This window comes from Calliphora vicina, chromosome 2 (genome assembly GCF_958450345.1).
Source record: "Calliphora vicina chromosome 2, idCalVici1.1, whole genome shotgun sequence".
NCBI classification, from domain to species: Eukaryota; Metazoa; Arthropoda; class Insecta; order Diptera; family Calliphoridae; genus Calliphora; species Calliphora vicina.
In genome coordinates this window covers 18,915,861-18,934,402 of record NC_088781.1, presented here as the reverse complement: position 1 = coordinate 18,934,402, position 18,542 = coordinate 18,915,861, and the positions used below count along the sequence as shown (strand labels likewise).

At 30.2% G+C, this 18,542-nt stretch overlaps 1 protein-coding gene across 2 annotated transcripts in view; it reads right to left on the bottom strand.

Annotated features, from left to right (window-relative positions):
- dpp (decapentaplegic) overlaps positions 1-18,542 on the bottom strand; it is a 154,690-nt gene that overhangs the window by 69,387 nt on the left and 66,761 nt on the right. The gene's annotated exons all lie outside the window — the stretch shown is intronic.

Below are 18,542 nucleotides of genomic sequence, written 5' to 3'. Positions count from 1 at the left end.
CGGATCCCTTCTACTGATCGAAGAGTTAAACTGAATAAAGAAATTCAATAATTAACAATTAAAAGAGCTACATTTGTTCGAATTTTAAATACCCTTCAACAAATTGTACTTTAAAATACAAATTTTAAATATTATTGGTAAACAAAATTTAAAATTAAAATTTTTTTTCAAATTTAAATTTTCGAAATTTTTTTTTTCAAAATTTTTTTTTCAACATTTTTTTAATTTATTAGTGAAAAAAATTTATGAAAAAAAAATTAGTTTTTGTGAAAAAAATTCGGGTTCAAAAATATTTTTCCCGATTTAGACCCATTGTAGGACCAACTTAGTATGGCCTTTTATACATCGATGCAAAGAACTTTAAAATATCTATCATTAGATATCCATATTGTCTATATTAATGACTTAGTAATCCAGATATAGACCAAAAATAATGCCAAAAATCAAGGTCCTGTTTTTTCCTTGTATTTCAGCCACTTGTGGGCCGATTTTCTCGATTTTAAAAAGAAACCGAATCGGGACTATAGCAGATAGATTGATGTATGAATCATGTATGTATGTTATTTAGGGGCTAGGGGAAGTTGATTTCAACACACAAATGGACAGATGGATTCCGCTATCTATAACGATCCAGAGTATATATACTTTATTGGGTCGCAAATGAAAATTGTAGAAATTATAATCGGAATGACAAGCTTATATATTTCCTTCCCAGTCATGGGGGGTATATTGATCTTGTCATTATTGGTCGCAGAATCAAAAATTATGTATATTCTTGGTCCTCATAAGATAATAAAACGATCTAGCTATGTCCGTTCGTCTGTCTCTCTATTGAAAACATGATAGGCTCCAAAAGAAAAACTAGCTGGCTGAATTTTTCTATAAATATTCTCTGTTGACAAGATTTGTTTGGTATTGAAAATGGGCAATATCGGTTCAAAATTTCACCTAAAACTCCTACAAATACCCCCCGGAATACTGCTTGAGCAGTCATAAATATGTTGATTATGCGGCAATCCTAATAAAATGTAGCATAAATTAGTTCTAAGTACTCTGAAATTATTCTGTAAAGTATGGCGAAAATCGGAAAAAGGCCCCCATCAAAAAAGGATCGGTCCATAATTGAATTGTTTATTTCAAAAACCAGTTAAGCAACAAAAAAATCCGAAATTGAGTTATTTTGCGAATACTGTCTTCTAAAGATAAATGCACCATTTAATGCTAAAAAAAATAAATATTGCCCCCCAAAAGCCGAGAAATCCGTGTTAAGTGCAGAAAGAAGGTAAGTGGCAGCGCTTGACTGGCACTAATCAATTTTATTTTCATAAATGTTGTTGGTCTCAATTAGGGTTTTTAATTTCCCGACCTTTTTTGATTTCCGGGAATCGGGAAATTGTTTTCTACATTCCCGGGTACCTGGCTATTCCCGAAATATATAATGATACTGTAAATTAGGAATATTATAGCCAAATTTCGTATAAAAACTTAGTGTTTTAATTATTAAATATCAGAGCTTCGAATTAATTATTACAATTTGAGCTTAATTCACTAAAATCTTAATCCGTAATTAAAAAATGTCAGCCTTTCAATCCATAAATCCATTCCCAAAATTTATTTGTTTAGATTCATTCAAAAGCCTTTGTTTAAATTGAATTAATTTTGAAGTTAATTAATAACAGAATTTATTCAAACTTTGAATGATTAAATTTTTGTTAATTCAAATTGAGTTAACATTTTTTTCTTGATTCAGTTTTGTTTTTATCATTTACAAAAGTAATTGAAAAAAATTGCTTAAGCCTTTTTTAAGAGATTTGAATTGAAGAAAAATTTAATGATTTAATACATTTTTGACGATAATTTTATTATGGATATGAAGAAGAAATTTGAAGAAATTGGAATGATTTAATAAGAAATAAATTCTATAAATAATGAAATGCGAAAAACCCCATAAAAAAAACTGTAAAAAAACAGTTCACGGTTATTTGGTGAAAAAATTGAGTTCTAACTTGTTTTCTTTGTGTTTTCGTCAGTTTTTAATTCCCGGGATTCCCGAGTAAAAATCCCAGGAATCGGGTAGTGAAAAATTGACAAAAATTCCCGGGAAATTTGTACCGGGAATTCCCGGGATAAAAACCCTAATCTCAATAACTGGGAATAAAATAAAAGATTTACAAGATCTAAAAAAAAGAGGATTAGGTGCATAGAATACAAAACTAAAGAAAATTACTCTCTTTTCACACATATTTCTGATATAATAATAAAATACATGGCAAAAAATATTTGGTGAACAAAAAAATTTAAATAAAAATAGGACTAAAATTCTCGGTCATTTTATCGATTTTAACTATCAACCGAACCAGCATCCTTCAGGATTGTAACATCTTGCAGCGGCTTCGCTGGATGGCGCACATCCAAAATTTCCAATTTCCTATAACTTTGGCACATAAATCAGGCTGAATTTGACCGATGGCATGGGTTATGTTGGCTTTCGAGGGCCGCTGTGGTTAGTGGCTTATTCGCATAGACCTTTGACCAAAGAAAACTATACCAGAAAAAGTCTAACGGGGTCAAATAACGCGATCTCGGTGGCCATTTCACATCATGACTACTTGAGATGACCATGCCCTGAAATCGATCGTGCAGAATGTCCAATGTAGCATGATCTGTGTGGCATGTAGCGTCTTACTGTTGAAACCATATCTCGTTAGCGTCCATATTATCCAATTCAGACGAAAAAATTTGACTCTGATGGCATGGAAAAAGTAGATCTCACAGAAATATGGACCGATGCCGCCAGCCCAAAATAGAAACCAAACGGTGTCTTTTGGATTGTGGATTGTTCCCAAATTCGAACATTTTATTTGTTGATTTGTGTCATCGCTCAATTTTAAATAGAAATTTAGGGTCAGTTTCCAACTGTTCCTTGCCCCATTTTGATAAAACAATTTTATCATTTGCACGTGTTATTAAACGCTATATTTGGCAAAACAAATTAAATCAATGACAGCCAATTCGACAGATGTAGCTGCAGCAGAATGGCCGCTATCAACTGTCAAAGTTCGAAAGTCCCTATTGGAAGAGCTTTTTGCATTATTTCTACCTTTAAATCTATCCTTTTAGTACGAACATTTTTGAATCGAACTATCTTATCCTTTTTTTCATCTTTTTGTTAAAGAAAGTTTAAATTAAATTTAATCTAAAAGGAAAAAAGAAACAAATGTAATTTTCCAATACAACAACAAAAAAAATCATCTTTAACAAGTTTTATCTTTAGCGTTTTTTCTCCCATTTTGCTATTGAGTTAATGATTCTTTTACAAAAGTCCCCACATTCATTCAAAGGCTTGATATCAATGAATGAAAAATAGCCAAGTAGCTATTTCTTGTTCTTGGCGTAGATACAAACGTTTTTTATTATTTTTTTTTGTTTGTTTTGATTTCATTAAATAATTCATCACCATTGTGCATTAAAACTATTATTGACAATGTCTTGAACTTGTCATGGGCATGTTGTGGCATGAGGCCGCATGAATGACGATGCGACGACAACGGCGTTCAACATTGCAACTATTTTTTGATTTGTAATTCAAAACATAAACTCCTGATCTTCATCATCATCATTATTATGGTTATTATTATGATGATCTTTATCATCATCATCATGTGCATCGTGCAACAAACAAAACTATGCAAGCACCATAAATGGCATAGAAAACAACAAGAATTCTGGATGCTTGGAGTGGCTGATCATCGTCAGTTCATTCATTTATTTAACTCTATGAATTTCATTAATACACTCACTCACTCACTCACTCACTCACTCACTGGTATACTTTGTTTTGTGGCACACACAGCGAGGAATAGTGTCATGTGTATGTTGAAACATATTCCTAGCGAGTAGCTGCTGCAAACTTTGCTTCAAATACTTGCTTGTAGATTGGCGAACTGAAAAACACACATTTTTAAACCGGAAACAACTCATTATCCTAATTAAAACGTTCACTCTGCCAAACCATAAAAGGCAAATACACGCGATCATTTAATTCTCCACCAATGAAGAGAAACAGCGCAACAAAAAAAACCAAACAACTAAAGATTATTTTTTCTGTGTTTGCTGTGTAACCAAAGATGGTATAACTAAAGCGCCTTTTGCCACATTGCAACAAGCACAGTCACAACAAAAAACTCTAACATGCCCCAATGGATGTGGCTGGCCATTCACCAAAGTCCGCTGAAAACGCTGATGGTGATGTTGATGTTTAGAATCTTAGAGAGAGAAAAATGTCCAGTGATTCATTGTCATGCGTCACATTACAACATGCCATAAATGTTGGCAACAAGTCATTTGACGTGTGGACAATGCAACAACAGCCAGCCATATGATCAACTAAATCAACAGCAATAACAAAAAAACAAAAACATCTGCATGATTTTTTTATTCCTTAAGATTTCTGGCCAGTTTGTAAATGCGTTGCATGGTCAACAATAATTTTATATGCGTAACTGCATCTTTGTAATATAAAATCAACAACATCTACAGCTTCTAAAACAATCACAATATTGGCATACATGTTGCAATCATTCTTTAATTCTCTTATTTTTTATTTTTTTTATTTATTTCTGCTGCATAGAGGAGCATCAGTTGGAATGCAACATAAAACTATGATGCTTGCATACTGATCAATCACTTTATATACAGTGATTTAGTCTACTGTCATTCGGTCTGTTGCACGTAAGTGTGTGTGTGTTTGTGTTTGTGCAACATTGAAATCCTAGAGTTATTCAATGAGTTTTGAAGTACAATAAAAAAAGAAAGATGGAAACAAATAAACATAAGTTGCAGAAGGAACCGCTTAGAACGAGTATAAATTGTTGGACAGTGGGTTTAAAGAGCATTAATGCATATGACCAGGAAATACCTTTTTACTACGATAAAGTTTAACAAGAATGGGAAATTTGAACTAGTGGTTAAAATTTCGTTTCTGTACCAAGTTTAGTTTACTCACCCCATCCCTCCAATTTTTGGTTAAACCTCATGCAGCGATAAGAAATTGAATCGTGTAAAGTTTAAAGACATTCACAATTATACAACTTCAGATATTTGAAAATAACTATTTACTTTAAATTATAGGTGGCGCCCACTAATCCAACCCAGCCCATTTTCTGCCAAACTCCGTACAGTGATAAGAAATTGATTCATACAAAGTTTAAATACAGTGAGGCTTTGAATATCCGTAATTCGATTAACCGCCAACATCAATTATCCGGGAAAGAAAAAAAAATATTTTTTGATCGTTTTACATTTTTTTGCATCGATTAACCGTAATTAAATCTATTATCCGGGATTATAAGCATAATTTTTGAACAATCTACCACAAACAGGCATTTTTTGGAAATGTTTACTTGAGAGCATTTTGGCTTGCCATAATGGAAATTTAATAGAATGCCTTAAGGTCTCAATGAAGAGACTAACCACATTAGTTTGCGTTAATACCGCTGGTACAAACAAGTGCAAGGCATTAGTTATTGGAAAACGTGCTAGTGCAAGGGCTTTAAAAAATGTCCATGCGATTTCCGTAATGCCAATACAAAAGCTTGGGTAACACAGCAAATATTTTTAGAATGGTTTAACAATAATTTTGTTCCAGAAGTGAGAGATCATTTTATGAAAATCGGTCTAAAAGATGATAGTAAAATCATTCTGCTATTGGACAATAGCCCAGCACATCCAGACGTGCAGGATTTCAATACTGAAAACGTTATTGTGAAATTTTTTTCCACCAAATTGGACGACTTTGAACCAACCGATGGATCAGGTTGCAATATGGAGCTTTAAATGTCATTATCGAAAAACTATATATATTAAAAACCTACTCAAATTTGGTACTCAATTAACCGGGAAAATTGATTATCCAGAATGCTCCCGGTCCCGACCATTACGAATAATCGAAGTCTCACTGTACTATAACGATTATAGTTATGTAGATATTAGAAATTGACCATTTACATTGTATGGTAAGTGCCACGCCCACTTTTAACCAAACTATATAAAACAAGTAAGAGAGCTATATTGGCTGTGCGAATCTTATATACCCTTCACCAAATTATACTTCAAAATAAAAATTTGAAATATTTTTTTTTTTAATTTATTGTAAAAAAAATTTTTCGAATTGTTTTTTTCAATTTTTTTTTTAAATTTAAAATTTTTTTTTTTTAATTTAAAATTTTTTTTTTTTTAATTTTAAAAAAAATTTTTTTGTTTTTTAAATTTTTTTTGGTGAAAAAAAAATTCGGGTTAAAAAATATTTTTTCCGATTTTGACCCATTGTACGTCCAACTTACTATGGTCTTATATACGTCGTTGCAAAGGTCTTTGAAATATCTATCGTTAGATATCCATATTGTCTATATTAATGACTTAGTAATCCAGATATAGGTCAAAAATCGAGGTTGTCCTGGTTCTTTCCTCATATCTCAGCCATTTGTGGACCGATTTTGCTGATTTTAAATAGCATACTTCTCGAAAGCATGTCTGACAGAATTATTGAAGATTTGTATCCCGAAGATATCAGGGGTCTTCAGAAAATTGATTTCAACAGACGGACATGGCTTAATCGACTCCGCTATCTATAAGGATCCAGAATATATATATGTAGAAATTACAAACGTGATATTGTAGGTGATATTCGGACAAAATTTAAAGGTTTTCACAATTATAGTTTTACAAATATTCGCAAATAACTATTTACTTTGTATGGGAGGTGTCACCACTCCCCGTCCGATCCATTACTCTTTTGGTTAGACTTCAAGGTACTGCTAAGAAATTGGATTTTGTAAAGGTTGAAGACTTTCACAATTAAGTTCTGCAGATATTCGAAAATAAATATTTATTTGGTATTTGTGGTGCCACGCACATTTTTTATCGGCTTTATTTTATCAAAGTTTATCAGCTTTCACCAGGTATTCCATAATAACTATTTACTTTGTATGGAAAGTGCCAGGCTCACTTGAAATCTCAAAATAAAATGTATCCTTCCAGATATATAGGAACATATAGTAAAAATGTCAAGAGCATCTATCCAGTAGTTAAGTCTCCTATATGTAACAAATAAACAGACATACACAGCCTCAAAAGTAAGTAGACCGCAGTTAATTATATGACTTTTTTAAGATAAAGAAAAGTTTCAGTTTGTTACAGATTATGTTGAATATTATGCTGGGTGCTGAAAAAAAGATTTAGGTCGGACTCTAATGATTTTCATTGTCTTGAAAAAAAAAAAAATAATTCACAGGTGTTTACTCACTTTTGAGGCTGTGTGTAGATTCATTTTAGTATACATAAATCTGTGTAAAATTGCTCAATTTCAATTGTAAACAGTAACCCAAAAAAAACTTATTAAGTTAAATAAAACTTGAAGCATTCAATATAAAAATTCTCAAAAAATACCCAAATTTATTCAAATAATATACAAACAAAAATTTTTACTACTTTTTAAAAAGTAGTATTTTTACTACTCTTTAAAATGTTGTATTTTTAATACTTTTTAAAAAGTACTTAAAATAATACATTTTAAAAAAAATGTAGTAAAAGTACTACTTTTTACAAAAAGAAGCAAAAGTACTACTTTCTAAAAAATGTATTAAAAATACTACTTTTTTAAAAATTCTAAAAAAGTAAAAATACTGAGTGTTATTCCGATAGTAATTTCTACATTTTTCATTTGGGACCCCATAAAGTATATATCGCTCATTTGTTGCAACAACGTCTTAATTCAAAAAATCCTAATTTCGTTAATAGCGCCAAAAATATGAACTCACTCTGTGCTGTTTTAAAAAAGGAAAAAGCCGCTTTATTTCGACACTCCCTAATAAATAATTCTGTGTTTATCGTGCTTATCGTGCCTTATTTCACAAATTATTGGCTTATTGTTCTTTCTTACACTTTACCTCCATCCATCAGCCACATAAAAATCTTGACCCGGAAGTTGTGAAAAGTCTGCATTTTTTTTTTGTATAAAATTTTACCTCAATTTTACCTCAAAGAACAAGCAAACAGTTTTTATGCTTATAAATTCTTTGCCGCTTTGTGATCTGGAACTTTCTGAACTTTATACGACTCCAACCCAGCATTAGCTGTGGCTCTGCGTACAAAGGAATCGGAGCACCTAACTTTAAGAGCTGCTTTTCTAATAGAAGTGTTGGGTGCTCTTCGAAAGAGTCGTTCGACTTGCCTTACCAATATCTGTTAGACCTTTTTTTCTTCCTGATCCTTTCAATGTTCAAGTCTTCGTTATACTGTTTAATGGCTCTTGAAATAGTTTGACAATGAAAATTCAGCTATTTTGTTATTTTTGAAAACCCATATTGGATTTTTTAGACAAGTTTTAATTATTTTTTCACGTTCCGAAATAACAATTGGAAATTAATGATTTAGATAATATCTGACGTATTTTTAAAAGCTAACATGGTTAAAAACAAGTAAGAGAGCTATATTATTATATACCCTTCATTAAATTATACTTTAAAATAAAAATTTTAAATATTTTAAGGTAAACAAAATTAAAAAAATTAAAATTTAAAAAAAAAAATTTTATCGAAATTTTTAAAATTTTGTTTTTTTTTAAATTTATTAGTAATAAAAATTAGATTTTTTGGTGATAAAAAAATCGAGTTAAAAAATATTTTTCCCGATTTTGATCCATTGTAGGACCTACTTACAATAGCGTTATATAGGTCGTGGCAAAGGCCTTTGAAATATCTATCATTAGATATCCATATTGTCTACATTAATGACTTAGTAATGCTGTTATATATAAAAAATATGTCAATAATCGAGGTTGTCCTGGGTTTCCTTATAACTCAGCTATTTGTTGTCCGATTTTCTTGATTTTAAATAGCAAGCGAACTGGGTCTATAGCGGATGTATTGATGTATGAATCATGTATATAAGTTATTTGGGGGCTACGGAAAGTTGATTTCAACATACAGACGGACATGGCTATATCGACTCCGCTATCTATAACGATCCAGAATATACATATGTATACTTTATGAGATCGTCATTTTTTGTTTCGTTTTATTTTGACTTGTGGCATTTATTCCTGCATGTGGCACCATCCCGCTCCACTGTCGCAATTGTATCTACAATTGGCGGCATGTTTACTGGCATGACTTTAACCATTTTTGGTATAATACTTCTTCTTTGTACAACTACTGCTCATTGTTTTTAAACATTTAATTCATAGTTTATGAACAAAGACAAAGAAGTCATTGAAGAATATCAGCACCAAACAGCTACAGAGATGCTGGTGCAAGAACTACTTACGGACTGACTTAAAAAACCAGTAAACATTACAAAGTAATAATGAATGAATACAATGGAAGCAAACATTTAAATTATTTAATTTATTGCATTAAACATTATCAGTACACACACACACTTTTAAAAATTACTAAACACGTATAAATAATAAATGACATTGAATTTATAATTTTTAGTTTAAATTTCATTGCTCTCAAAAATTAATATTTTTTTTTGCTCAATTCCAGACAACATGTCTGCTTTATTGTTTTCATTTAACATGTAAAATTTTATAATTATTACAAAATGTTTTGTATATTCTTAAGCTAATTTTAGACCCACCAACAGATTTCGTGAGTTTTGCTAACAAACTTGTTACAAAAATTTCATAATTTTCTGGAAAAACAAAAAAATAAAAATTACTGCAACAAATTGTATAATTTTCTTTACAAATTGTAGTTTTGTTTATTTAATAATTGTTGGTGTAATTGTGAGAGAGTATTTTAGCGTAAATTTATTGTTAAACAAAAATGACAGATTTCTTTTAATCTTATTGGCTGTCATAAGATGTTCGATTTTAACACTGGAAATTTATTAAATAATTCTAATTGAAAATTGATTTGTTTACGTTGTGTTTCACAGAATATTCTAAAATTTATTAATTGAAACATTAAGCAGATCAAAAACTTACTTTACTGCGCTGTAATTATTGCAAATAATTCTTTCGAAATTATTTAATTGTGGGCAGATGATAATTTGTCGAAAAACAAACAAACATACCTGTAATAGAAGGTGGAAAATTAAATTATTAATACGAAAATGTTATAAAAATAAATATAATAATTTTAAAATAATATAAGAAAGCACAGCCTACTTTTAGGTCATGAATTCGAATCAAATCCATCATTAAGTCATGTAATTTTAGGCCACACACACAGAGTCATCATCAATCTTCAATCTCAACATTACAAAAAAAAACCGCCAAAATAGTGTTGAAAACTTTAAACAAAAACAATACATTAAATGACTAATTACTGCGGCTTTTGCTTTTTGATAAATCATAAAAAACCATCTACTTGGGTGGCCTAAAAAAACAACAAAAACCAAAAATCAAAAAACTTAAGCTGAAAATATGCACTTGTGTTTTAATCGTCAATAACATCTACTCTTTTCTTCATCATCAAATGAAGAAATCCATCGAATCCATCAAATAAATACTACACAATTCAATTCTTTTTGTTTTTGTTTTTCACAAACATTGCCCCAGTGATGATGAACCAATGACAGATTTTAAGTGATTTACAACATAAAACAACAAACAACATTTTGTTATTGTTGTTTATTTATGCTGCAACAACAGCAACAGAAGTAGCTCAAAGTAGTCAGTACAATTTTTTACTAAAATCTTTTGTAAGTATGGATGGATGGATGTCATGTACGGATTTAGTTTCAGTGTCAGTGGCAAAGGAATAATAAACAATATTTTACTGGTTTATTGTTAGCAGAGATATAAAGGAGTTAAATTATATTTCAAAATTATGGCTTGAGAAGAATTCGAAAAAAAAATTCAATGAAAAAGCTAGCATTTAGTAAAAAAAATCGAAAACCGGGAGGAAAACTGTGTTTTAGTAAAAAATAGCTTTTTAAGGAAAAAACGGTGTTTTTAGTGGAAAACTAGTTTTCAGTAAAAAAAACGGTTTGTTAGTGAGAAAACCATTTTTTAATTTTTTATTTGAGTGAAAAATGTGTTTTTTATGTGGAAAACAGATTTTAAATGAAAAACATTTTTTTTACTGAAAAACAAGTTTTTAGCGAAAAGTCTTTGTTTTTTGTGAAGGGTATAAAAACTAGGGTGACCGATTCTTCGAAATTTTTTACAAACCGGTTTTCGGTTTCTTCAAAAAATTGCAATTTAATATAAACAGGTTTCGGTTTCGGTTTTTTAATAATAACCGGTTAACCGGTTTTTGGTAAAATATTAAAACGTCTGGAAATGAGAAGAAAACTGTTTTTTTTATGAAAATAATAATGATTAATATAATTTTGATAACTTCTTTTAACCTTCACAAGGTATTCGGTTCAAATTTGGCCCATTTTGAAATTAATATTTAATTATTTTATTTTCCTTTTCAATGTTGAAAAGGAAAGCCCTAAACATTTAAAATCAAATGCTGAAAGTTTTAAGCGGGAATTAGATTTATTTGAAGCAAGTAGCAATCGGAGAATACTAATACTAAAATAATAAGGTATTCACAATGTACTTTCTATAGCAAAGTAGCAAAAGAGCAGTTTAGCAGAAAAAAAATACATTAGAACTAAAATTTTATAGTAACAAGTGATCTCCAAATATTTTAACAAACTTTTTTTGGTTTTATGTGGGTACAATTGAATTGTAATGTATTGTTTTTATTTTTTTTTTAATAAAATGACTTATTCTTTTTTACTTATTTTTCTAGTTAAAAACATTCCCGGGATTCCCGGGAAATGAAATTTTTCATTCCCGTTTCCCGGGAAATTAAATTATCCGGGAAATCCCAAACCCTAGTTATATTTGACCTGGAGCAAAAATCTTGAATTTTGTTACGCACAATCAAGTTAAATTTTTCAGAGCTTTGTAGCTCTAATATATATCTGTATCTTTTCATCATACTTGTTGAACATTATACTCGATTCCAAGGGTAAATATCAAAGCTATGTATTTCTTATCCTTCATAAGGTCATCGGTAAAATTTTACCCATTTTGAATTTAAAATTTAATTTTTTCTAAAAATTTAATTTATTTTATTTCGTTAGGTTTTTTAAAAACAAATTTGAATCGAAGATCGTTAACGTCAGTAAATTTTAAGAACTTATGAAGGTTAAAATAATCTCTTAGGAATAAAACACAGTTTAAATGCTTTGGAGTATATTGATATTTTCTTTTTATAAAACTAGACATTGAAAATTATCTTTGACTCATTGTACTTGTAGGACATATAGATAACAAAGCATTGAGCAAGTTTTAAGGCCTTCCAGAACTTGTAACATTTGTCTAAATATTAAAAGTCTTCTAAAATAGTTGGATTATTTCTTTTAAAAAAGTTTTTTTAATTTTGAATATTTTTTTAAGTTTTTAATACACTAAAACTCATGAAAACACACTTTTTTAACAAACCGGCTATTCGAGAAGAAAAACCGAAACCGACCTTACCAAATAAACCGGTTATAACCGGTTATTAAAAACCGAGCCGATCACCCTAATAAAAACCCTTCCCAATGAGTTTTTCGTTCCGTTTGTAATTTCTACACTTTTCATGTCCGTCTGTATGTTGAAATCAATTTTCCGTAAGCCCCAAATAACGTACATATATGTTTCAGGCATCAGGTACAGTCCGCGTTCGGGAGCTATTTTAAATCGAGAAAATCGGAACACAAATGTCTGAAAACAGCGACTACCTAGATGTTTTACTTATTTTTTTTATCTATATTACTAAGTCATTAACAATACGGATATGTAATGATACACAGAGAATACAGATTCATGATAGCAACCGAATTTTTTGCCAATCGAATGATTCGGTTGTACACATAGAATTTGTCGGTTCTATCAACAGAAAGACAGTTGACAAAGAAGAATTTCGATTAAAGAAACCAAACTTTTGATTAAACCCTTTTAAAATTCTATAGCCACAACTGTAAAACTCGGTCACTAATTTAGAATTAGAGTTCACTAAGGTTGAATTAGAGTTGTCAAATATTCGACATATTCTAAAAACCGGTTTTCGAATAATTCGAAAAAGCGTAATTTTTAAAACCGGTTTTCGGTTTTTTCTATCTAAAACTGGTTTTAATAAACGGTTTTTAGCCTTTTTTGTCAATTTAAGAATTTAGTGGCAATTGTCATTTCTACATTTTTCATTTGCGACCCCAAAAAGTGTATATTATGGATCGATATAGCCATGTCCGTCTGGCGGCCTGTATGTTGAAATCAACTATCCGTGGCCCCCAAATAACTTACATAGATGATTCATACATCAATATATCGGGAATTCTTCCGGCTCGGTTGTTATTTAAAATCGACAAAATCGGCCCACAAATGGCTGAGATATAAGGAAAAAAACGAGACAACCTCGATTTTTGTCCTATTTTTTTATCTATATATCTGGATTACTAAGTCATTAATATAGATAATATGGATATCTAATGATAGATATTTCAAATTCCATTGCAACGATGTATACAAGGCTATAATAGTAAGATAAGTCAAAATCGGGAAAAATATTTTTTTGAAGTTTTTTTCATTAAAAAAATTTTATTTTATCGTTAATTATTTTTCCCCAAAGAAGATTTTTTAAAAATAAAAAATTTAGAAAAACTTTTAAAAAAAATTAAAAAACAATTTAAAAATATGTTCGAATATGTCTGCCCTACGCCCTTCGGAAATTAACCTATTTTTTTTTATCAAAATTTCAACTTTGGGCCACATGTTATAAAAGTTTATATTATAAACTTCTACTTTATAACATGATCATAAAACCGATATGGTGTTATGGCATACAGTTATGGGGCACGGCCAATAAATAAATGAAAATGAAAAAAAATAATGTTCTAAAATCCCAAAACTGGGATCAGAAAACGGGAAGCAGCTTTGGAAACTCTGATGTGTTCCCTATTTACCCCTAAAGTATTTTCCCAGCCCGAAGGAAATGTGTACCATATGGGCAAAATTGTCAAAAATACCATTTTTGGGATTTTTGCGAGATTCCCTTTGTTATTTAGAATGACAAACTTAATAAACTTTGAAAATTTCATTGAGTTTCGTTAATAAATAAAGATTTTATTACATATTACATAATTATTGAGTTTCTAAAATTAAAATTTGTATCAAAATTGTAATGGGATTGCAAATATTAGGAACAATTTGATCCACATTTATTCCGAACAATTTTTTTTGTTTAGATAAGTTAATTTTTGGTCCAACAAAAAAAAAGTTCGAGTCAATATCTCAATTAGATTAAAAATATGAAACTTTAAAACTCCGTCTTTCAAAAATATTGCTCTTTTTCATACTAAAAAATTTGTATAAATTTTCTTAATGTGACTGAGTCAGTACCAATGACTTGCATGCAAAAATTAAAAAAACTTGATTTTTGGTAGATCGGTTCATACTTGATCATAGTATCCATATTAGATCCACTTCAAAAAATCACTTGAATATGCATAAATATCTTATAAATATCAAAATCAGTTTTACATTCTACATAAATAATCCTCAATTATACACAAATCGCCGTACTAGGTCTCACAGGACCCATTTCGAAAAATGCATTAACCTAAATAAAAATCTTATAAATATCGAGTAATACATAGGAAATATAAAATTAACAATCGGTGCCCGTATTATATTGGTGGTGGGTATATATGTTGCTTGTAGTCCTCGTGGTAATACTTTCAAAATTTAAGCTATAATTTTCGGAAGAATTCATTCTTTTAAAGTACATTGTGTAGACTACATACTTGTAGTGTAATCAGTTAAGTGAGTTTATGTATATTGTGTTTCGGTTAGAACAACAAACAAATGCCAAATATTAGCATATGTTAATAATAACAAATATATTTATGTATGTATGTATAAACTAACAAATAAATACATAAACAAATACATACATACTACGAGTATAAGTATTTACATACAGCAGCTACTTATGGACATAAAATAAATACGTAATACATCAAAAAAATACAAAAAAAAAATGCACACACTTTTCAAAAACAAACACAAATACATCACGAGGATAATGATGACGATCGATGATGATGTTAAATGAGTTTGTAGACAGATTGACATTTAAATTTTATAAAACACGGCAAAGATCACTAAAACATTTATTGTTTATTTGAGTGAGTAAATGTGTGTGTTCTAGCAATAAATTAATTATAAATTACAAGTTCAATTTTATTTAAAAAAAAAATTTAAATTTATTTATTTTTTTTTAAATTTAAATAACGTTTCAAATTGTAAGCACGTGTATGTTTTTTTTTTCAATTTATTAGTACTTGCTATTTGGTATCAAATTTTTACGGCTGCAAAAACTATTAAAAATTTGAAAATTTATACAAAATTGTGTGGCTAAATACACATCTGTTTAGTTTTACATTTAATTGAATGTTTCCAATTTATGTTTCTGAAAATTATATATGAAATTTTAAATAACACAATTATTTACAATTTGTATAAAATCATGTTCATTTTGTAGGATTTATTTTATAATTCATAAATTGCTAAGCTAATAAAAATCAATCAACAATTAATGTAAAATAACACAGGTCTACAATGATTTCAGTGCCGCCAAAATTAAAACTGGGGCCGAATTACCGCGTTCGTGTTCGAATATTGAACAATGATTTCAATATCGAAATTATAATAAAATGTATTAAATCTCTTGCTCGATACCGAATGCCATAATCTAAAATAAGAATATTACGATCAATTTTACTCGATATCGAATGCGGTAATTCGGTCCATGGTCTTAAGTATATTACATCCAAGATTTTTTAATGCTTATTAAAAGGTCTACAACTAATTTCTCGTAATTTTCAGCCTTCTGATTTAACTTTCTTGAAAGTAAAGCAAAGCATGGACCAGTTTCATCTAATGCCTTCACATACTGCTTCCTAAGTACCAATTTGATCTGTAATGGAGGAAAAATTTTCTTATCTCTGGAAACCAAATGAAGGTTTATAACATTTTGTTTTCCTGTCTTAATGATTTCTCTCAGAGGCCAATTTTCTTGATTCAATGGTCTTGTTTTAATTTGCTGTCCCATAGAAGGAAATTTAGTTGACTTAACAAGAAATTAACTATTAACCATTGGTGATCAGACTACTTAATCAGATCTCTCTTTCGAATGAATATCTTCGCTTATCAAGGCATCTTGTAAAAATAGTGAAGTCGTCAAAATTGCTAGCTAGAAACAAGTAAGAGACTATATTCAGCTATGCCGAATCTTACATACTCTTAACCAAATTAAAGATTAACAATATTTTTTGGTGAACAATTTTTTTTAAATTTGATGGCAAAATTATTTTTTTCCCGATTTTGACCCATTTGTAAATCCGAATAAGGTGTTATATACGTTGCTGGAATGGTCCTTGAAATATTGAATGTATAACTAAAAAATGCGCTTGTTTGAATACCAAGAATTGGAGGCATGACTCCACGAAGATTTTTGTCAAACTCAACAAAATCATCGGGAGCTACTCAAACAGCAATTTCAAAACGTTTGCAAGCAGCAGGGAAATTGGGTACCATTCGAATTGAAGCCGAGAGACCTTGTCAGACGAGTATTATAATGAAAATAATTTTTGCACCGAACCTTTACGATAGCACGAAGCGTAAGAGGTCATATGTGAAGTCTGTCCAACCAGCCGAATCGACACCAAAGCCAAATATCCATGGCGCTAAGGTAATTCTCTGTATTTGGTGGGAGCAAAAGGAATATGCTGCCATATTCAATAAGCAATAAGTTGTTGGTAAGTTTTAACAGACCTTGCCCGGTCCAACTTTGGAACAGTGTATCCGACATTAGGTTGATTCGTTCTTGGCCTCAAAAGATGAGCAGTTGTTTTGGTTCAGATTCCATATGTTGTCAGAATGATGGGAAAAGGTCATAGCTAACAATGGCAAATGCTTTGAATAAATTTATATTGTGCAAATGTTTAAAAAAACAAGTAAGAAAGTATGGTCGGTCAAGCCCGACCATATAATACCCTACACTGAGTAAAAGAGCAAAAACATTTTTCTTTTAAAATTTCAATAATTCATATTTTTGAGTGATTTTCGGAAGTGGGCCTTATATGGGGGCTATGACCAATTATGGATCGATCACCATGAAATTAGGTCGTGTGATTTATGTCTATATGAAAGTTTACTATGTTGAATTTTGTGAGTATACCAACATTTTTAAGCGATTTATGCACGTTAAAGTGATTTTCGGAAGCGGGTCTATATGGGAGCTATGACTAATTATGGACCGATCGTAACAAAATTTGGTGACATGGATTTTGAATATATAAAACTTATTTGGAGCGCAATTTGTGAAGATACATTTATAAATAAAACATTTATGATCGATAAAGTCCAATTTCGGAAGGACATTTGTATGGGGGCTACGTGAAATAATGCACCGATTTCTACCAGTTCCAATAGGCTTGGTACTTGGGCCAAAAAAATAATATGTACCAAATTTGATCGAAATATCTTCAAAATTGCGACCTGTACTCTGTGCACAAGGTTTACATGGACAGCCAGCCATCCAGACGGACGGACGGACATCGTTTAATCGACTCAGAAAGTGATTCTCTACCTACTTTAAGGTGGGTGTTAGACTAATATTTTTGGGCGTTACAAACATCTACACAAACGCATTATACCCTCCCCGCTATGGTGGTGTAGGGTATAAAAATTAAAAATCTCGCATTTTTTAGTCATACACCTTCTAAACAGACAGACGGACATGGCTATATCGACTCCGATATCTATAAAGATCTACAGAATATATACTTTATGGATCGCAAATGAAAAATGTTAAAATTACAAATGAAATGACATTCATTTAAGGGAGAAAATTGATGATTGATCAACCAAACGAGTGTTTGGAAAGTGTTCTACGCCTAAAAATAAATAATTTAAAAATTTTTGATTTTTTATACATATTTCTTTTTAAAGGCTTTTATGATTTAAAATTATTCCATAAATGATTTACATATTTTTTTTATTTTAATTTAATTTTTTTTTATTTTTTTTTTTTGTAAAATATTCCAGAAAAGATTTAAACAGATTTTTAAATAAATTTTTATATTTCTGATATAAGAGTGTCAATTATGGACCGATCCTCACAACAGTTGGATATTTCTATAGGGCTAGGTGAAATCATTGAACAATATTCGGCGCCAAAATGTTTTTCTTTATTTGTTGACCTCTGTAATCCCAGCTATCATTTCTTGAAAATTTTAATCAAATTCGAGGCATATTTGATACCTCAGCGCGATCATAAATGATACTTTTGTCGGGAGAAAATGGTACCCTATCAGCGACTCGTCTAAATGGGCCATTTATGGGCCCCTATTCTGATCAGTTTCCACTCATTTTTTTAATAATTTTTGAGTGGAATCACTTTTTAAGCATTAATGGGAAACATTTTCGAATCATTTTTTAAGCGTGCAACTTATTAATCAGTTTTAGGTCATCAAAACTAGTCGAA